The sequence below is a fragment of the Juglans microcarpa x Juglans regia genome, chromosome 3D (genome assembly GCF_004785595.1).
Source record: "Juglans microcarpa x Juglans regia isolate MS1-56 chromosome 3D, Jm3101_v1.0, whole genome shotgun sequence".
Lineage (NCBI taxonomy): Eukaryota > Viridiplantae > Streptophyta > Magnoliopsida > Fagales > Juglandaceae > Juglans > Juglans microcarpa x Juglans regia.
The window spans coordinates 26,929,568-26,953,693 of NC_054598.1; the positions used below are offsets into that span (position 1 = coordinate 26,929,568).

The 24,126-nt window shown below is 36.6% G+C and overlaps 1 pseudogene; it reads right to left on the reverse strand.

Moving 5' to 3' along the window:
* On the reverse strand, nucleotides 1-22,398 carry LOC121253888 (annotated as a pseudogene).
* Between the last annotated feature and the right edge of the window lie 1,728 nt (nucleotides 22,399-24,126).

Sequence of the window (24,126 nt, forward strand, 5' to 3'; positions counted from 1 at the left end):
CTCATAGTCCTATCGAGCGTAATAGTGGTGACCATAAGTAGTCCAATGCTGGTGCACTATATCTTTATTAGAGCATGTGCACCTGCCTCAGAGGATAGCATCTCACCAGAACCTTCAAGAATAAAATTCCAATGGAATGCAAGCATCAATTCTGACCAATAGGATTACTTTAGCATATTCTAGAGAAGTTGTGATATCCTATAAATACTAAATAGTACTTAGCTGTGTGTAAGAAATATGGTTGAGAAATCAGTATTACGTTCTCTGTGTACATTCCATTTTGATGAATTCTAGTTGATGAATTTTATTGAATATGTTGTGTGCAGTGCCTTTTACTCTCTGTTTTGGTTTATTCAACATGGTATTAGTAGCCCGATAGGACTTACGTCCACCTTCTCTTCTCCGATTCATCATGGCACCACCCAAACACTCTTCACCTAATCCTTTTATCACTAATTCTGCAGCTCAACTCATCACCATAAACTCTCCACTGACAACTATCTTCTATGGCATGCTCAAATTACTACATTTCTTAAAGGAAATCAGCTTTTTGGGTATGTCGATGGAACCTTACCCATGCCTCCCAAAACCATCAATGACTCTCCCAACCCAGAATATACTCCTTTCTCGCTGGTACAGTGCTCTCCCATATATTGGATTGCACTACTTCTCGTCAAATATGGCAAACTCTCCATGGTCTTTATTCTGCGCAATCCACAGCTCACCTTATGCACACGAAATTTCAGCTGGCCACACTCAAAAAAGGACCTAACTCTATTTCTGTGTATTTTCACAAGGCTAAGGCTTTGTCGGCTTTTCTCAATGCCGCAGGTCATCCCCTTCCTGAATCAAAATTTATCATCTATCTTTTGACTGGCTTAGGGATAGATTTTGAGTCGGTGGTATCCTCCATTACCACTCGACCAGATCCCCTCTCCACTTCTTAGGTTTACAGTTTCCTTGTAAATCATGAGTCGCGCCTTAATCACCAAACACAGTCCCTTCTCTCTGTTGCTTCTTTCTCGGCTAATTCCACCATTACACGTCTCACAAACTAGTTTTCTTCCGCTCCACCTAACGGACATCGTGGTCGTGGCTTTCGGCGAGGTCGGGGTGGTCGCTCCTTCAATCCATCCTCTCCCAATTTTTTTCCTCTTCAACACACAAATCGTCCTACATGTCAGCTTTGTAACTGTGTTGGCCACATTGTTGTCTCTTATTATCATCGTTTTGATCATGCATATCAGTCCGCCCCCCCTCCCTCATCTTCTGCTACTAATTTTACGAATTTTTCAAATCCCTCAACTTCTTCTAATAGTTGGTTTCTAGATACAGTTACCTCCACTCACTTCACGCCTGATTTTTCTAAGTTCAATCTGGATTCCTCTCCCTATCAGGGACTTGATCAAGTAACCATCGGTGATGGCTCCTCTCTGGCTATTCAGAACTCTGGATTTGGCTTACTCCCAACACCTTCTGGCAATTTTCTCCTTCGTCAATTATTTCATGTTCCATTGATTTCTATAAATTTATTATTAGTCCGTCAATTTTGTTTAGACAATTTTGTTTTCTTTGAATTTAACTCATTTGGTTTCGTTGTGAAGGATTTACATTCCCAGGAGGTACTTCTTCAGGGCCCCGTTAACAATGGTCTGTATGTTCTTCCAGATAATCAAGCCATCTCTCTTCCATCTCAGCATGCTTTCATTAGCGAACGAACTTCACCACATATCTGGCATTCCCAACTTGGTCACCCCTCTTACTGTATCACCTCCTTCATTATACGGCATTACAACCTTCCTGCCAACAACACCTCTACCCAGTCTCCTTGCTCGACATGTCTCCAAGCTAAATCTCACGCTCTCCCTCATCCACCCTCATCTTCTCGTTCTATATTTACTTTTCAGTTATTATTTTTAGATGTTTGGGGACCTGTAGCTGTGTTGTCCTCTAGTGATTTTCGATTTTATGTTTCCATTGTTGATGATTTTACCAATTACATTTGGCTTTTTCCATTACATGCAAAATTTGATGTTTCTACAATTGTTTTTTATCTTTTGTTAAATATGTGAGCAATACATTTTCTAAAAATATAATTAACATCCAATCTGATTGGGGTGGCAAGTTCCGCCCCTTTCAAGCTATTTTGCAAAATCTTGGAATTTCTCACTGAATTACATGTCCATACTCTCATGCCCAAAATTGTAGTATTGAAAGACGTCATCGCCATATTGTTGAAACTGGACTTTCTCTTCTAACCCATTCTTCAATGCCAACCCAAAATATTGGGTTGACGCCTTCCAAACTGCAGTTTTTCTTATTAATTGAATGCCCATCCCTATTCTTCATTTCACTTCTCCCTTTCAAGCTCTTTTTAAATCTCTCCCTGATTATACCTTTTTACGTGATTTTGGTTCGGCCTGTTGGCCAAATCTTCATCCTTTTAATCATCACAAATTAGATATAAGATCTCAACTGTGTGTATTTTTAGGATACACTTCTAATCACAAAGGATATAATTGTTTGCATATCCTCTCCGGTAAAATTTACATCTCACGTGATGTCCGTTTTGATGAAAATGTTTTTCCCTTTGCTTCCTCTACTAACTTTTCCCATCAGGCGTCCTTTCCTTCGATCTCACTTCACCAATTGAGTCTCTCGACTTCTCTCCCACCACGGGCCACTCTTACTTCCTCTCCTCACCCCACGGCCCAATCTAGCCCACAAGATAATCCTTCACCATTTAACTTAGAAGAATTCACTCCCTCACAAACTCAAGCTCATCAATCCCTTTCTCCTAACCCTACCCGCACGATAGACTCTCCCGATTCTAGTTCCTCTACTGCGCCGTCACTCCCGTCTCCTGTAACTTCACTTCCTCACGCTGCCTCTTCAACTCCTATTTTTCATTCTTCCTCCAATAATCATCACATGATTACTCGGTCTGAAGCCCAAGTTATTCGACCTCTATGACGCCACGATGGGACCATTCCTTGGCCCCCATCGAGACACTCTACATCTCTAACCGAAGCCTCCCCCATTCCTGATGAACCCAACTCGTACACGGAGGCTTCCAAATTCACTGTTTGGCATGCTGCCATGGCTAGTGAGTTTGAAGCTCTCCTCAGAAATCAAACTTGGATCCTCATCCCCTCTCACCCGAATCAAAATCTCCTAGGCTCTAAGTGGGTTCTTAAGACCAAACGGTTTGCCAATGAAACCATTGAGCGACACAAGAGTCATCTTGTCGCAAAAGGGTTTCATCAACAAGCCAGGTTTGACTACTCGGAAACATTCAGCCCTGTAGTCAAGCCGGTTACTGTGCACCTATTGATCTCCATTGCAGTGACTAGACGATGGCCTCTTCGTCAGCTAGACATACAGAATGCTTTCTTGCACGGGGACTTGGAAGAGGATGTCTACATGCAACAACCAACTGGGTTTGTTAATTCTAATTTCCCTCAAGTTTGTAAATTGAAAAAATCCATTTATGACTTGAAACAAGCCCCTAGGGCTTGGTTTTCAAAGCTTAGTTCGAAACTCACAAATCTTTGTTTTCGTCCTTCACTTTTTGATTCTTCACTATTTATTTTTACCTCTGCTACTACCTCCATTTATGTGTTAATTTACGTAGATGATATCATTGTTACTGCCTTAGATTTGTCTCTTATTTCTGACTTTATCTCCTCACTGTCCAAATTTTTCCCAGTAAAGGATCTTCGCTTTCTTCATTTTTTTTCTGGGTATTCACATCAGTGGAACAACTACGAGTCTTTTTCTACCTTTAAACTCATTGCCTTCTCAAATACTGATTGGGTTGGTTGTCCAGATGATCGAAAGTCGACAGGTGGTTTTTGTGTTTATTTTGGGTCCCATTTAGTGTCATGGGGCTCCAAGAAACAACCAACAATAGCTCGATCCTCCACTAAAGCCGAATATAAATCCATTGCAAACACTGCTTGTGAACTTTTGTGGATACAATCTTTGTTGAAAGAACTAGGGATTTTTATTTCTGATGCCCCAAACTTGTTATGTCATAATATTGGTGCGACTTACCTTTCGGTTGATCCTGTCTTACACTCAAGAACTAAGCATGTGGATCATGATTATCATTTTGTACGGAACCGTGTCACTAACAAAACTCTAATTGTTTCTTTTGTTCCAAGTAAAGAACAGATTGCAAATATTCTCACTAAGCCACTCTCTTCAGCACGTTGTGCTCTCTTACGTTCAAGCCTCACTATTCACCCTGTGCCGCTTGAAGCGCGAGGGGATATTAGAGCCTGTGCACCTGCCTCAGAGAATAGCATCTCAATAGAACCTTCCAGAATAAAATCCCAACGGAATGCAAGCATCAATTCTAACCAATAGGATTACTTTAGCATATTCTAGAGAAGTTGTGATATCCTATAAATACTGAATAGTACTTAGCTGTGTGTAAGAAATATGGTTGAGAAATCAGTATTACGTTCTTTGTGTACATTCCGTTTTGATGAATTCTAGTTGATGAATTTTATCGAATATGTTGTGTGCAGTGCCTTTTACTCTCTGTTTTAGTTTATTCAACAATCTTCAACAGTCACAAGCTTTTCACCACCAAGATTCTCCTTATTTTTGTGAGCAAGAATGGATAGCCAAGCCAAAAATGCCCAGATTCCATCCTTTTCATGTTTATGGTATGAGCCTGTCTATAGACAAAACAAAAGATAATGCAACAACACTGTATAAGTTTCTCAAAGTCCCAAATATTAAAAGTTGACAAGATAAAGGGAAATGCTAAATACAAACCGGTTTCAAAACTTTCTTCTCCACAAACTGAACATAACCAAGCATCCATTAGATTGCCAAAGAATTTCCAGCCAGTTGGTACCTATCAATTAATGGAAAAATAGTATTCAAGACCAATAACAAAGGATGAAGACATTCAAACTTAAAACGGTGCCAGAATGTACCTCGAAAAATTTTAAATTCAAATGTTTAGCTACAACATCAAGGGCAGTTGAGGTCGGCATGCTCCTACAAGAGGCAAAATCAAAAGATGATATTATTTTTTATATATTAACCGAACAAGAAGTATGCACTTCAAAGCACCATTGTATTGCTTTGCATAAATTACTGAAAAGTGCAAAGAGTGAAGATCTCCAAGACAGTAATATCAACCTTAAAAGATTGTGTTCTCTATATTGAATTTAATAAAAAAAATTTGCAAGTACTCTTAATGGTTCATATACATTACGAAAGGAAGAAAGTAGCTCAATCCCACACAATGTTATGAAATATGTTTCAAGTAGAGTATACCTTTTTGCATGGTATATTCGAGATCCTTATAATATCCATGACAACAATTTAAGCAAGCAACTGGATTTTAAAATTCTAACGACCTGATCCAATATTATTAAAGATAAATTATAGATAATTTCTTTGGGCCTAATTTAAGTTAATGGGCCAACAATTATAGAAGTCCAATTGAGGTTTATTAGATTATTTTAGATAGGCCACGGACCTGTAATTTATTCAAACAAAGTATGAAATTTTAATTAGGCTCAATAAATTAGTTAACACCCATTTAATAGAACAAGGGGGCCCTAATTAATTAGTAATAGCTCAAGAACCTTTCTAAAAGCTCATTACCTTATCTGATCGCACTCTTTATCATATGTGCTCCCACTAATCACATATTAGGAGTGACTTAATTTTACTAAAAAAAATTTTAGTGAACGGCATCAATTCTCCGTGACTGGAACAATAATCCATATCCCTGTCACAATTGACAACTTCAGCCGAATGCATAACACATGTATCGACATGCGCTGAATTTTCATTAAGTACTTCCTCTAGAGGCTATTCCTGAGGTTTTCCCTAATCACCTTATCAACGACTTTGTAAATGATTAACCGTTTACTTGGGTAATCAAATCAAATTTCACTAAAACTTTAGTTAATGTTACTGAATTTTCGTTAAGTACTTACTCACCTGAGTCTTTCCTTAATCACTTTATCAGCGACTTTACCATGATCAACCTCTTGCTGGGTTAATCAATCTGCACTGAAATTTCGTCAAGTGCTCACCCTAAAGCCATTCCTGAGGTTTTTCTTAATCACCTTAGTAGTGATTTTAGAAATGACTGAAATTTTCATTTGGGTATTACCATAACTCCAATTTGCTAAGCATCTCCAAAATTTGCTGAGTTCTGCATGTCGACCATGAGATTGCTTCACCTAGGTTTCTCTCAATCCCATTCTAGTCACATGTTCTCTGAACTTCTCCAGAGATTAACCTTTGGTCATCGAATCTGCTACCATCTCGGTCGAGGAAATAAAATTAACCTTGACCTCACCTATTTCCACTATATATAAAATATAGTGATAATGCACAATGTGTTTTCCCTTGAAATTCTATGTTCCACTTTTTTTCAATGAAATGACAGACTAATTATCACAAAACATATTGATTGGTTTTGTGGATGTACCCAAATTCAAGCTTTCAACAAAACATTTTATCCACACCGCATTACTCACTGTAGTACTAAAAGCAATATACTCTACTTTCATAGTAGACTTAGTGACATAGCCCTATTTCTTACTTAACCAAGAAACTGCTATTCCACCAAATAGAAATATATATCTAGTTATAGATTTTCTATCATCTACATCACTTCCAAAATCAGCATCATTATAATCGATTAATTCTAGATCACTATTTCCAAAATACAATTTCAAATTTTTGGTAACTTGTAAATATCTTAATATGTGATTCAGTGTTTGACAATGTTCTTTACCTGGATTGGATTGAAATCTGCTTACCAATCCTACTGCATGACAAATATCTGATCTGCTACTTGTCATTGCATACATGAGGCTTCCCACAGCTTGAACATAGGGAACTTTAATCATTTCACTTATTTCCTCCTTATCTTTTGGGCACATACTTTTATTTAAAATATGAGCTTTGCAAACAGGCATATATAAAGATTTATAATTTTCCATACCAAATCTTTTAAGTACTTTTTCTAAATATTTTTTTTTTTATCTAAATACAATAGATTTGAATTTCTATCTCTAGAAATTTTTATACCAAGAACATAGACGGTTTTCACCCATGTCTTTCATTTTAAATTTAGATTTCAATAACTATTTTGTTTCATGCATCATATCTAGACAATTACCTGCCAGTAATATATCATCAACATACAATGATAATAATGTTAATTTATTATCATTTTTCCCATATGTATACATAATGATCTAATGGACTCATTTCACATCCCATTTCCAAAATGGCTTGGTGGAATTTCAAGTACCACTGTCTTGAAGATTGCTTAAGTCTATACAGTGACTTTCTCAACTTGTAGACTTTCTCTTCATGTCCTTTAATTTGGAATCCTTCTGCTTGAATCATAAAGATATCCTCTTTTAATTCACCATTGAGAAAAACTATTTTTACATCTAACTGATGTAATTCCAAATTCATCCTAGCAACAATGGACACGATGATCCTTATAGATGTGAACTTCACAATAAACGAATATGTATCTATAAAGTCTACACCTGGTTGTTGAGTATATCTCTTGGCCACTAACCTTGGTTTGTACACTACCATCAACTTTAAATTTTCTTCTGAGAACCCATTTACAACCAATAACTTTTTTATTTTTTGGAAGATATGTTAACTCCCAAACATTGTTTTTGCTTATTGACTCTATTTCATCTTTCATGGCCTCAAGCCATTTATCTGAATCAATACTATTGACTGCCTCAGAAAAATTTTCAGGATCATTATCTAAATTTTCCAAACTGGTATTTAGTGTATAATGATCTTGAAATAATATTGACGATTTTCTGGATCTTTTATTCCCACTGTCTCCAACATCAATATCGGAAGATTGATTTTCATCTGACTTTCTTTTATTTCTATTATTTTAGATTTGACTAATATCAGAATTTTCATTGTCAAACTCTGTAGAGATCTGTTGATTCTCTAAATTATTTAATAAATCTATCTGATCAACATGAGTAATAAGGTTCTTATTTTCCAAGAAAACAACATCCCTACTTTCTATCAATCCTCTTTCAGAATGATAAAATCTGTAGGCACTTCCGTTTTCTACATACCCAATAAACCTGCATTCTCAGATTTTACCTTTTAATTTATCCCTTAGTGGCCTTGGAATAAGAGCTTGTGCCTTACAATCCCACATTTTGAGCTTACTTAAGTTTAGTTTATGTCTCGTCCATAACTCATAAAGTGTAAGAGGTTTTGCTTTAGTTTCAACTATATTTAATATATATATAGTAGTCGATAATGCTTCACCCCAACAATGTATTGGTAGATCAGCATATGCCATCATCGATCGCACCATATCTAATAGAGTTCTATTTCTCCTTTCTGCAATGTCATTTTGTTGAGGTTTATATGACATAGTATAAATATGTCGTTTACCATTCAATTTGCAGAAATTGTCTAAAGCTTCAAATTCTCCTCCTCTATCACTATTCAAACTTTTAATGGGCCTACCCAACTGGTTTCTACTTCTAGTTTAAATTCTTTAAATTTCTCAATTACCTCAGATTTATACTTGAGTAAGTAGATATACTCATATCTTAAATAATCATCAGTGAAAGTAATAAAGTACTCAATTTCTCTATGGGTTTTTGTTTTAAAAGGTCTACAAACATCAAAATGTATAATTTCTAGTAAATCCGTAGATTTCTAACTTTTTGAAAAAGATTTACTACTCATTTTTCCTTTGATACATGGTTCACATATATCAAATTATCTGAGTTTATTTGTGATATTAATCCACTTTTATACATTCTGATCATCTTATTTTTATTTATATGGCCTAATCTTAAGTACTATAAATATACACAATCTGTAGACACATTCAAATAATTAGAAATAGGTACTTTATTAATACCAACATTCAGTATATACATATTGTGATCTTTCACGCCTTTCACTAACACATTGCCCTTACTTATTACAACGGTTCTAGACTTAAACTCAATTGTGTAGCCTTTCTAATCTAGTACAGACATTGATACTAAATTCCTATGAATACTAGGTACATATAAAACATCACTAAGTAAAATAACGGAACCATTCACTTTTAATTTACATGTACCTTGCCCCAAGACATCGTAGTATGTATTTTTGCCCATATACACTATGTGCTCTCCTGTTTGTTTATCTTCAAGTTTGACAAACATATTTTGATCCTGCATATATGTCTTGTTGCTGTAGAGTCAACCCACCATGAATCTGACGCTGGTTCCACTAGCACTACTTTTGATACTGTCATCACAATTTCTTTGCTTTCTTGTGCTTTTCCTTTATTAGGACATTGTGATTTGTAATGCCCATTCTTTCCACACTTAAAACAGTTTCAAGAAAATGATTTTTTCTGTTTCCTTTTTAACCATTTCTTTTTCTTAAACTGTTTTGGTTTCATCTTGTTTTGTATAAAACGCTTGTCCTGAGCCATCAACAAATTAGATAATCCACTATCTTTATTCCTTCTCTTCATCATTTCTCCTTCAAGGACTAAAAGTAGTGGAAGTGATATCATTGTTATTTCATTTTCACTGTGTGCTAAGGACGTAACAATGTGATCCCAAGATATAGGAAGACTATTTAGTATAGTTGTAATTTGCATTTTATCAGCGAGAGGATGACCATCATCATGTAATTATTTTGCAATTAACTCCATTTGAAGTACATGATCGCCAATATCATCATTCTCTTTCATACAAGTCCGTTTATACTTATCCAATAATAACTATATATAAGTATCCAACAATAACTATATATAAGTATCCAACCTTAAACCATACTTTGCTTCAACTGTATCCATAATTTCTTTAGCAGTTTCATAGTCTTCAAATAAAGGAATAATGTGATCACTCATGCAATGCAAAATTAAAGCTTTTGCCCATGTATTGTGTTCTATCCATTTATCTTTATTTGAAACGTTGCTCCCACTTTCATTTTTACCACTTTCTACAATTTCTTCTCATGGCTTTGGTGTTGTTAATGTATATAAGGTATTTTCATGGATTAGAAGAAAATTTATATGCTTTTTCCAAGCCCGAAAATTTCTTCCTTTCTATCCCTGAGGGATCTATACTTTTCTTCGGTACTATAAATAATAAACCTTAAAAAATTAATCAACAAGAAGAATGTAGAAATAACAAATGTGTACTATTTAAATACAATAGTTCAACTGTGAAAAAATTAAAATTATTACAAACTTAATAGTAATACTAACCCTTGGATTTAATCCTAGGTGGCATCTTAGAAATTCTCCTATTATATTTTAAATAAGGAGAATAATGAAAGTAACGCCCCCATCGAGGATATCCACGACCTTTCCTTGATGTTTCACCTCTTTCAAAGAACTTATGGCGATAATTTCAACCAACAGGTGCTTTGTAATGTTTTGGCTTGAAATTTGGAGCATAACGGCTTTTGAACGGACCAAATTGGGCTTAAAATGATCTCGAACGGCCCGATTGAACAAATCTGTCACAAACCGGTTCAGGAAATCGAGTAAACCGGTTCAGCCAGTTCAAACTGGGTTCTAGAGAAAACCTGCAGTCGGCGGCTCAATCAACGGCTCGGTAAGTGGCTAGGCTTGAAGGTGGCAATGTCGTGTCTCTTCAATGCCGAAAACGACATTGTCGTTCTTCTCTTTGGGCTAAATGACAATGTCATTTAGCCCATAGGAAATTTGAAATTCCTGATCATTGGACAAAACGACATTGTCATTTGGATATATGGGCTGAACGACGTTGTCGTTTAGTCCCTCTCGAATTTGAACTTGATGATTGTTAGACGATATGGTACCATTTCATCTAAGGTCGTCTTCAACCTCACGCAGGGACTTTTCAGAATCTGTGAAACTTGTGTCTTCACTTCTTTCTGACCAGTTGGTGACCGGCGACGAAGATTCCGACGTGCTCTCGAGGTCCACCAAGTCTGGCGGCAGTGAGGGGCTCTGACGACGGGCCGAAACAATGACAGTGTGTGCAAATGGGCTAGATAATTCATTGTTTCTTTGTGTAAAATAATGCCAATAATTTTCTTCAAAATAATAAGAACTTACAAGATTTTGAAGGTTTCCAATGTACTCTAGACCCCCCACCATGATCTGAAAAAGTTTCTCTGTCGAATTTTCAAGCAAGCGAAGATAATTATAATATGTTAGTGCGGTTGTCAAACCAAGCACTTGCATATTTATCGTATTCACAATGCATGATAAAATTCCCTCTAACATGACCTTGCTCTTGATAACACTATTAATTTGGAGCACAACAGCTTTTGAACGGACCAAATCGGGCTTCAAATGGTCTCGAACGGCCCGATTGAACAAATCTGTCGCGAATCGGTTCTGGAAACCGAGTAAACCGGTTCAGCCAATTCAAACCGGGTTCTACAGAAAACCGGCGGTTGGCGGCTCGATAAGTGGCTCGGCTCAGAGATCGACTTGTGGCTCAACTTGCAGCTAGGCTTGAAGGTGGCAATGTCGTGTCTCTTCAGTGCTGAAAACGACATTGTCGTTCTTCTCTTTGGGCTAAACGACAATTTCGTTTAGTCCATAAGAAATTTGAAATTCCTGACCGTTGGACAAAACGACATTGTCATTTGGATATATGGGCTGAACGACGTTGTCGTTTAGTCCCTCTCGAATTTGAACCTGATGATTGTTAGACGAAATGGTACCGTTTCATCCAAGGTCGTCTTCAACCTCACACTAGGACTTTCCAGAATCTATGAAGCTTGTGTCTTCACTTCTGTCCGACCAGTTGGTGACCGGCAACGAGGATTCCGACGTGCTCCCAAGGTCCACGAAGTCTGGCGGCAGTGAGGGGCTCTGACAACCGGCCGAAACAATGACAGTGTGTGCAAATGGGCTAGATAATTCATTGTTTCTTTGTGTAAAATAACGCCAATGATTTTCTTCAAAATAATAAGAACTTACAAGATTTTGAAGATTCCCAGTATACTCTAGACCCCCCACCATGATCTGAAAACGTTTCTCTGTCAAATTTTCAAGCAAGCGAAGATAATTATAATATGTAAGTGTGGTTGTCAAACCAAGCACTTGCATTGTAATATCCCATATTTTTTTAGCGTATTTATTTATTTTATGTGGAATATTTTTTTTATATAATTAATTTAAATATTATTGTTCTTGTTTTAAAAATTTATCGAATTTTTCTCGTTGGATTTATTTTATAATTTTTAAGTTGTGAAATTTATTTAGATGTGCTTTGGTGTTATTATTTAATGTTTGTTTTTAAATTTGCGTTTTGCTTTAATGAATAATTTTATTGTTGGACTTTAATTGTTATATGTTTTATTTTATTTTTTTCTTTTTCTTTTTTTTTCTGTTTTTTTTCTCCCACGCACGGCACTACACGGTGCACGTCTAGCTCTTTTCTTTCTCTAGGGTTTTCTTTGCACCCGTATATTTTTCACACTTACACCCTAGACCTTCGAAACTACCCTGTGCCGTCGCTCCACCAGCCTCCAGAGTTCACCATCGTGCAGCCCCTCCTAGTTCAACGTCAACTTCCATCTCCACGCACATAAAACCGATGCCACCGTTAGCGTCCTTCACCTAGGCTCAACGCCTCTCTGTGCGCCATCGTGTCTGTCTCGGCCTCAGCCGCAGCAGCATGCCTTTACCGTGAGAGCGTCCCGCTCATACAAGGAGGTCAGCAACCGCGGGAAACCATTGCACCACGTGAGACGCTGAGCAAGTGGATTGCACGGCAAGAGACTAGCCCGCGCACGGCCAAAAGCCATCCTGCATCTTCACGGTTTTATCCAACCGTCTCCTGGAAAACCGCAGCCTCCCAAGGGAGTCAAGTCGCCGCTTGCTCCTCCTCAACGCTGCCATGCGCCGCCACCGTAACCCAGCCGTGAACCCGTAGCCTTCGATAGCCATCCCGCAGCCTCTGTTTTTCACTCCCGAAACAGAGGATGGTTCTCCTCCTACCGTGAGCCATTGCAACCTTTAACCACCGTGAGCTTCTTCACGTTGCGGCTCCAGAAACCGCCGGTGAAGTTTTCCGTCACCCCAGGTCCGCCTCTTGCCGCCCCGCCGCACGGTATCTCCCTCTCTGTTTTCTGTCTCTCACGTTGGTTTACTCTCCCGTAAGCTCTCTCTCACCGTGCATCTCTCTCTATCTTTCTCGTCCAGTGCATAGCCACTGAGTGCACCACCTCCCGTCGCACGCTGCACCATCGCACTTCACCATCTCGGTGAGTCCCTGCTGCCGCTACATGTTTTTCGTTTATCCTGTTGTTTGTTTATCGTCTGTTTTACGTATAGGGTGCTTATATATATATATTTATATATATATATATATATATATATGTGTGTGTGTGTGTGTGTGTATTTATAAGTAAAGTTTTAACTTAGGCACTTACTAGTTTTAACCTAATATATATTAGGAAAGTTCGCGGTTTGAGTTTCGGTTGAGAAGAAATTTTTGTGTGTTGAGTTTATATTTAATTAGGATTTTGTTTTAAGTTTTAATAAATATTATATTGTATTTTGATAATATTGTTAGTTAAAGTAAGTAAATTTATTTTTCATAAGAGGTGAGTTTTTCATGAATTATTTTAGGAAAAGTTTAGTAATCAATGAATTCTTTTTATTTATAAAATATTGTTGGTATTTTAGATATTTTGAATATTAATTTTTAATGAGTTCTATAAGTATCATAATACTTTTTCGATAAATTTTCTTCTCCAGTACGATTTCGATTAAGTGAATATTATTGGTCTTAGAAAATGTTGGTATTTTAGGTATTATGAGAATTTTAGGTTTTGAGGTTCTTAAAATAGGTTCTTTTAGCATTTTTAAGTTTTAATATCGAAATACGTGGTTGATTAGAAATTTATGGAAGTTACGTAATTATTTTATAAGTGACGATTAATATTTGTTCAGTATTTTTGAGGAAAGTTCTGAAAAGCTAAGAAGTCTAGGTAAGCGAGGTTCCTATGCTAGACTTTGCATTAAAATAAAATGAACTAAGGTCCTTCTTGGAAAATGTGCATGTTTGGTTATGAAAAGAAATCTGAAAACAACCTCAGATATTTGTTCTGCATTACTCATAAGATTCTGTTTAAGAAGAAAGTATTTTCTGTCATGACTGGTGTAGACATAAGCTTATATTTGATATTCTGTTTCTGAACTTTGAAAAAGAGAGCGAATATGAAATTTTGTGCATAAAGTATGTTTTGTGATCTGATTCTGTTCTGTTTTGTACTCTGTTATGATGTGGCATCTGAAAAACCTTTGGCATGACTTTCTGACTCTGATTCTGACTCTGATATGGTGATTCTGATTCTGTTTTGCTCTGATATGTGGCCCTGTCACGGGATATAATAGTGACCTCTGGCCCTGTCACGGGAGATAATAGTGACCTCTGGCCCGCCACGGGATATAATAGTGGTTTTCTGTTCTGAGTGCAATCGCTTTGGTAACACGGTGATTTATGTTCTGCTAGGCTTTCCGCAGGATGCACAACCCTATCACGGGAGTTAAACATGGTCTCTGTTCTGATATGATATGATAAGACGAAGTTGTTCAGTCATGTTGTGCCAAAGGAGTCTTTGAACATGAAAAGTTGGTTTCTGAATATGAAATATTTGAGAAGTCGCTCTGATTTTCTGATATAACGTATTTGTTTGAGATTTGCATATTGATACTGAAATGTTTTGGTTCTGCATTCCGAACTCTGTGAAAATGCTCATGTTTACACACTAGTATATGTCATCTGCTTACTGAGTTGTTGATAACTCACCCCTTATCTCTATTCATTTTTTAGATGATTTTTGAATAGACCAGCTAAGGATCAGGATTATGGAGTATCGGTGAGATGATTTTTAAGCATAGTGGATTACTCATAGAAGATTTTTGAGAAGTGGCGGATTTTATTAAGAGACTTTGTAGTATTCTGATGACATTATATTTTGGAGTCTATAAATTTGTTGATTATCAGGTTATATGAGTTAACTCTCCGGACCCTCGGGGACGGGGTGTTACATGCATATTTATTGTATTCATATTGCGCGATAAAATTCCCTCTAACATGACCTTGCTCTTGATAGCATTGTTAAATAATGAAGAACAAATGGAAGCAAAATTTTGGTAATATGGTGACACTTTTATGAGGGTATTTGTCCCACAAATTGGTGATCAATAAAGAGAATTGAGTGCATTCATTTGTGCACCAATGACCCCTATTTATAGGTCATCATGCACCGATTAGCAAAGGGCACAACTATTGGTAACCCAAAGGGCACAACCTTAAGAAGTGACACAACCTTTTGACTAAATCAAAAGGTTGTGTCTATTGACACTTCCTTAAACATCAACGTCAAAATACACTCACCGTAACCCTCCTCTGCATAGCCACCGTGAAACCCACTGCACAAACAGTCCCGTTTCACACCACTAATCATGCACTAACACCCCAAACCCAAGCCAACCACTATCGCACCACCCCTTCCTCTCCACGCCACAATCCACACATGACAACCAATCGCACCCCTGTTTTGCACACCCAAAAATAGAGAACTGGGCTCTCCAATCTTGGGCCACCGAGGAACCACCCAACTACGCCCAAGCCCACCATAAGCCACGGATAACCCTCACAACCAAGCTGAAAGCCACGCCGCATGTCCTCTCCTTCTATACCTCTCGACCAAACTCTCCGATCTTCCTTCGGAAGTTCTCTCTCTCTCCCTCCTGACGTCAATCTCTCTCTCTGTTCCTTCTTATCATGTATGATTGTATCATAATATTAGAATTTAGAAGATGGGCTGGCCACACTCAGTGTAGAGGTTGCAAGTTCGTCTTTGGAGCGTATCACAACTATGCTTGTTGTATTTTTGGGATGCTATATGAATTTATGAGCACTTTGACCCATGATAAGTTGGAATATTTTTAAAGTAATCAACGGATATAGGAATATCATAATACCGTTTAACATTCATATTTTTATATTTGGGGGGCCAACACGTGCTTGCACAGATAGAGTTATAAGATCAAAATATGGAATAATGGGATTTTAGGATTTTAGGATTTACTCGTGTAAGATTATTTGGAGGAATTTTGTAAAAATTAAAGTATTTAAGAGGTGACAAAATTTTAGGATCCCGAGAATTTTAGTTTTTTTTTCCATGTTTTAATAATGAAATAGGTGAGTAATTAGAAATTTACGATAATTTCTAGCATATTTTTAGGTAATCAGTTGCCCAGAAAATAGTGGATTAGCACTACGATATAAATAGCATGATTGTACCTTTACATATATTTATGGTAAACAGTATGTCTTTTATAAAAGTATTTGCATGTAGCCTTTCATTGGAAGCCTCTCTTTAAGTACCCAAGTCATGATAAAATTATGAAAATTCATGATTTTACGTAAATAATTATGCATCAAAATATTTATGAAAAGTCATGATTTTATGTGAGAGTTATGTATTAAAATATTTTGTAAAAAGTCATGATTTTATGTGAAGAATTATGCATCAAAATATTTATGAAAAATCATGATTTTATTTGAAGAAACATGTATCACGACATTTTATGAGATATGCGATTTCACTTGAAATTTATGATATGACAAGTATGCAATTATGATTATGATGAATTATGAATAATAAGATATGTAATGGCCTATGTTATGATATGAAGATGGTACCATATGTTATGAGCATATTGTATTGTCAGGTTGTACATACTGGTAGTGCACCTAGTGTGTCTTCCTTATATATGGATCCCACAACCTGTACATATGTATTTACGTATGTATTTATGAGTATGCTTATTTTTTAAGCAACCTTATGTTTATTATGTTTACTGTATAATATGTTGTTTATTGAGTATTCGACTCATTTTTGTATATTTTTATGTTTTAAATCAACCCAGGTGAGGATTTTTATGAGGTTGGAGCCGCATGACAAGATTTGGCCTTGGGAGGCGAGGCAGAGGCCTAGACAGTTTATATTATGTTTAGTTTTATGATTTTAGTTTAAATAATTTATTTTGATAAGCATATGATACTTTTTTTTATTTTAAATAAGTAATTCTGCAGACTCTCTTTTGGATTTTAAGTATTTAATAAAGATTAGATTTATATATTATAAGGAATCTTTGTACCTGACGCTTCGTTAAAAGAAAGGTTTTTTTTAACTTCAAGTTTAGTAGTACACCGATTCTCCAAAAATTTTAAAAATGACTTCATTGAGAAGCGGAGTGTTACAAAAATATATCATTTATAGTCTCAAATAAAACTGACTAATGCTACTATACACATGCATGTGTGTGAGCGTGTATATAAATTGAATGGAAAAATGGACTCGGAAACTAGTCCATCAAATTAATATTTAGAGGTTAATAACTTTACAATGCTGGATTGAGGCATTTTCAGCATAATTTGGATATAAAGAGTGATCAACCTTACTTCAAAGGAAATAATAACCTGAAACTGATTCATAACCATATCTCCATTATCAAGATTTGAAATATTTCAAGAAGTTCAAATATAAATTTTACAAAAAAAACTTCAGCTCTAGATACAATAAACAAGCAAACGTGTACTAATATCTTATGCTCAAGAATCTTGTGCTACTATATATATATGTATATATACGTGTGGACGTGTGTGTGTATATATTGTATGGAAAAATGGACTCTGAAACTAGTCCATTGCATTAATATTTAAATTCTTATCCAAAAATAGAAAAAAATCTCTTCGCAGCAGTAATGCTATGGATTTACGTGCATCTAACACATCAGCACCTCATTTAGTTTCGATGGGCACAAATTGAAATGTACTGCTCAAAGAAGAAGCAACATATAACACCACCCCTGCACACACTTGGAGACGGTAGAAGTAAAACGTACAACGCAATATAGAACCTGGCAACTCCCTTTAGACCAGCAGAGAAGTAGGGTATGGCTTCAACTGCATTTGCAGCAATGATGGCAACAGAATCCGGCGGAGTAACAAAGAACCTAAAAAAACAATAAAAGTTGCCAATTGCTTACTGTAAACAAAAGAAAAGAAGACAAATGTTGGTGATCCTACCTTTTGCCGAGAATCATGTTACGATCTGCATCACCATCAGCAGCAGCACCAAATTCTGGGAGTTCGTCTTGGGGATTAGATTTTCCCAGTCCCATTCGAGCAACCAACTCCTTTGCATAAGTGAGATTAGGATCTGGATGCCCTCCACCAAAATCTTCCTGTTTGCATTAAATTGCACATGAATCAGCAAGTGGTAAATATTTTAGGATATAGGGAAAACAGTTTTGTCAAAAAATGAAAACCTTGGGTGTGCAGTTCGGTAATGAGCTTTCTTGTGCACCAAGCTCTTCCACAAAAATACGTTTTGCATAAGCTCCAGCGATTCCATGTAGTGCATCATAACTTTCAACATGAAAAAGAGATACAAGTCATACAATTTACCAGAGCTTGTTTTATATAATGCAAATTTTATTAAAGGAGCAAGGGGCATATCCCAAGAAACAGATATTCTCGGACTACTTCACTACTATTCACAAACTATTCACGATTATTTCACTACTATCACAAATGATATGAGATACTCTTAGCATCCAAACGGAGCCAAAGTATACAAAAGGATACACCCAACTAGCAAGATGAAGAAAAAGTGCAAAATCCCTAAAAGTCTCATTAGCTGGAGAACTGGGAATTGTGAGCAATAATCCAAGCATACAAATTGTTGAATATTATGGCTTTTAATTCTGGCACAATTCTCTCACGGCCTTCAAAACATTGGCCATAAAACACATTGTTAAGCACTTAAGGACCATCCTTCAAACATCTGAATTTTTGTGACCACCACGAGGATTCCACCAAAGTGCAACCAACTCTGCCTCCCTTTCGGGCATAACCCATCAATCCAAAGTGCTACATATCATTACATATAAGCTCCTAGCCAGCTCACAATACAAGATCAATATTTTTTCTACACTACCCCAATACCATAATATGCCTCTTTCTCAAATTATCCATAGAAATATGCATAAATGCATTCAAATATGCTTGCATATGTGTGTCTATACACCCACAACCACACACAGAATAATACACTTACGTATCTGATGTTCTACTCATACCCACACATAGTATGTATGCATGCATGTATATTTGATAAAATGATAATGCTCTGCACAAATATGTAGATCAGTAGCTTTCAACATACCAAAATGTAAACTTTGAAGATGAGAGTAGCTTCCTGATTGAGTCGAAATAAAAAATGGACCTGAAAATTTGAGAAATAACAATTGGACATTGCTTTCAAGAAACAGAAATATTAAACTGTGTGTAGAGATCAAAGACAGCAAGAATAATGATTAAAAGATTCTTAAGCAAGGACAAATGGCTTTAACATTCCTAGGGTAACCGAAAAGTGACAAAACATAACAAACCCTACTACCATGAAAGCAAATTTCCTGAGGAATAGTGCCCTTTAGGAGGCACTGCATGATACAGCATTTGGAACAAGAAGCATTATTTAATAAGACTACAATGAATGGAATAACCCATTGTCATCTGTCTTGCTCATGCAAATATAGGAGAGAAATGGAGATCCTGTAGGGAAAACTTACTTCATCAATTTTAAATAATCATTTGCTGAATCAAAAACCTCAACATCAAATTGTCCTCAGGCCCCTGGAAGATGGTTACACCTACTGTAGAGATATCCACCTATATGCATATTTTGACATGTCAGATAAAAACATGATAACTGAAACTGCATATGACAGTCTAATAACAACATCACAGGGGGAGTAAAAAGGAAACTCGGGCCGCGTAGGAAGCAAGAAATACATCAGGTAGATTTTCTGCATTGAAGTACTCCTTTATTGTTTTTGTATTCTCATAGATCTTATCGGTGATTCCCTCTGGAGCAGGTCCACCATTTTCCATATTATACTTGATCCCAAAATCCTGCAATCAAACAAGAGAATGTGTAGAGTCTATACTTAACTGAAGTTTCAAAAGGAGCATCCAAATAGGAAAAAAAAAAAAAAAAAGAAAAAAAAAAAAAGAAGAGGAACATTTCAATGTTCTTTCAACATATACAAATGTTCGTTCTCAATCTAATTTGACTTTCTGCATGTAACATAGTTTGCTCTTCCAATAGATATGTTTGATGCATCAATGTTTAGTAAATGCGTATTGCTTAGTATATAGTTCAGTTCTAAGGATTGTATGAAAATTCTCTTGACTTCAGCATTTTCTAGGAATATGCTATTCCACGAAGACAGATGATAATATAACTCACCCAATGAAATCTGAGGATTTTGACCTTTCGTCACACAACCCACAGAGAAGGGTAACAAGAGTGAGAGATAGAAGATTTGAGTCAAACACATAGTGATACACATGCTAAAAGAGGAATGCATCACATATAACAGGTGGAGTTAATTGAGACACTCAAGATGATAGTGCGCAAAAATAATATTTATATAAATTAATAGCCCAGAGATGGGCAATAATTCAGCTTTTTGATGGGTAGTTGTAACTCCAGCTTGACAGTACATAATTAAGGGAAATAATAATAACAATAATAATTTCACATGTTCAAAAGACAATATGGCTTGGATGCTGATACTGGCAGGATTAATTCAAATTGGAGTAGGAAATGAGGAGGGGGATGGGATGATTTTGTAAGAGAGGTTTTTTTTTTTGTGGTTGGATGGTTCCAGAGTTCATTTTTGGCATGATCCATGGTGTGGCGGTAGGGTTCTTAGTGCTGTTTTTCCAGATCTCTTCCGTTATCAATATCCGGGTGCTTCGGTGGCTGAGATTTTGGACTCTTCTAGTGGTTCTTCCCATTCGAATGTTCTAGTTTCTAGAGCAGTTAATGACTGGAAAATAGAGGCTGTTTCTCAATTGTTTGACTTTACTGTATGCTACAAAGCTTGGGCGGGATGCGAGTGATAAGATAGTCTGGAGGCACAGTGGTAATAAGAAGTTTTCAGTTCGTTCTTTGTACAAGTTGCTGTCTAGGCTGAATGGGGTACATTCCTTTCCTTGGAAGAGTGTTTGGAAGAGTAAGGTGCCTTCAAATGTGGCGTTCTTTAGCTGGTCTGCTGCTTTAGGGAAGATTTTCACTTTGGACAATCTCAAGAAGAGTGGATTAATTGTTTTCGAGTGTGCTTCTCATATAAGAAAGCTGGTGAATAGGTGGATCATTTATTATTACATTGTGAGGTGACTAGGGTATTATGTCATGAAGTGTTTAATAGAAGCGGAATGGCTTGGGTGACACCTAGGAGGGTGGTGGATCTTTTTGTTTGCTGGAGAGGTTTAAGGGGTATTTTGCAAATTGCTGCTGTTTGGAATATGATTTTATGCCTCATGTGGTGTATTTGGGATGAGGGGAATGGCCAATGCTTTGAAGATAAGGAACGCTCAGTAGATGAACTTAGACGTTTTTGCTTTAATACGTTATTTCAATGGGCTTTGGCTATTGTGTTTAATGAACTAGTGTCCATGATTTCCTTGTTGTTTTTTCTAGCTAGTTTTTGACTTGTAACTAGGTTCAGTTTTTGTACACTTCCTGTGTACTTGCCTTAACCTCGCTACTTGTCTCAATAAAATTTCTTATTCATCAAAAAAAAAAAAAAAAAAAAAAAAAATAGGAGGGGGATGAGTGGGGATGAGAAAGGACAGAGATCCACAGAAAAGGTCAAAACATTAAACAGAGGCCAATGGGCAACTAACAAGAGCAATTGTTGTCAATACAGATACTCAGATGCAAAAATCACTCATTAGACAGAGGAAGTGCACTTTTGAAAGTAGTCAAGGTAGAGGTCATCTCTACTTATAATAAGTTCCTCTCAGACAAGCGACAAGAACTGGATAACTAATAGGAAAGACAACCTATGCTCACTAGTTCAATATTTAAAGCCATCAAGACCTTTGAGCAGTCAAATCCACATTGTCACATCTCTTAATGCAGAACACAAAGAAAGGCAAGGGAATAACCATTAATCTAAACCATATCCAAATATAACAAGATATAAAGAGATAGACCCTACCTCATGAGGACCACCTGGATTGTGACTTGCAGTCAATATAAATCCTCCTGATGCCCTGGATCCCTGTTATCAAATGTTACAATTAGAAAGTTACTCCACTGTTTTCCAATGAACAATGCAGTTCTGCAAATATATTTGAGATGGAGAAAAAGGATAGATATATGCATTCAAGCAAAAAACTTACATCTATTCCAACTCTCACGAATAACTGCCGATACAGCAGGGGTCGAAAGCAATCCATTTTGACCAACCCAAATGCACCTTACTGCATTTGCAGCAGCCATCTTAATAATGATCTGCCAATTTATAATAAAGATTAGAAGTAGATGATGGGATAATGTCGTTAAGCACCATAGACAAGATCTGAGCAGACAAAATCAAACTTAAAAAGCAGTAAGCACCAAAAGAACAAGGCCAGGGCTCCAAGGATCTGTAATTGGGATGGTGCAGATGATTAATGCAACCACAGATCTCACCAAGCCCAATTCACCAAGCAAGGATTCATGTCCTAGCGAAGAGCAATGCAAGCAATAACCTTGGACCACAAAGTTAGAACATAATTGACCTGGATCATCCCTAATTAAATATTATTTCCTCTTTGTCATGGACTTATGGTTTAGCCAATCTGCATCATGGGCTGTTATTTAGGCCTGCAGCGAGGCATTATACTGGCTGGAGACATCCTCCAAAATCCCAGCGATTTACTCTTATACCACTGAATTAACCAATATTTCTATATCCTCCTAAGGAGAAAATAGTACAACCCTAAATATCATACACAAAATGACTCAGGAAAAATCCATATTCACAGTAGCACGAACAGCATTGTCTACTACAAAATACATTGAACCATGGAGTCATAATTTCCACCATGATTCTTAACAACTAGAAATAATGAAATAAGTCATAATTAACATAATAAAATTTTGGTAGAAAGACAAAACAAGATATTAAACATTTACAATAAATTGGACTCACTGCCAACAGATTTAATTTAAACAATTTTTAGTTCCATGGGAGAACGGTTATATAAACTCTTTTTTATCAAACCATTCCAAAATAACCTTCTTTTGAGATCTAGGATCAAAGAACCAGAACTAAGTTCTCATTTTCTTCCATAACAAAATTCCATACTCTCACTTAGCAGATTATGTGAAAATAGGGCATCTTCTACCTTCTCTATGTATGCATGCATGTGTAAAATTCAGATGTACCTAGCACATTCAGAATCAGTTGATTTATAATGTACCTGAATAGCATCTTTTGAGTAGTAGCGGCCATCACCCGAGACAACTAGTGTAGCACCTAGATGAAGGATAGCATAACATAGAATTAGATTAGAAACAAATGAAACAGCATTGTATTAGTGGATAAAATCTCATTTAAAAGGAAAGATTGTTGAAGAACTGTGCAACTATACAATGATGTCATTTGACAGGGGATATTGATGGCCACTATAAGAACAAAGGACATTACAACATTGTTGCTGAAGGCAAAGAAAACTTAAAAAATGGGGGAGCCGAATGGATAGATAACCCATGTTATAACACCATATAGAATAATTGAAGTTTGCTTCCTTTTGAATTCAACCAAACAGTTAAGGCTTAGTCTTGATTCAGTTAAGTTGCGCCCCAGCCATTGACTTGTTTTAGTTCTAGTGCACTTTAGAGGATAGGTAAAGCTTTTTAACTTATAGAATCTCAGGTAGGGAAACATTCCAATCAATATTGGACCATCTTTTCAATGCTCAGTGCACTAGCAGAACTTTGGCAGGATGAAATACGAGTGACAAACTTCAAGAGGTGAGCCGTGCAAAGACAGGGATGACAGGATGAATTAAGGATCTTTGCTTTAGGCCCAAGAAAGTACTAGGAACTGCATTGGCCTAAACCCTAAGTGGACTAGGAATTCTAATCTACTTAAGATAAGTCAAGAAGCACTAGAAGCATCTGCTGACCAACCCATTGGGTAACTTCTTCCCCACTAGGATTCTGTCCTGGGTGACTATGTTTTATTTTTAATAA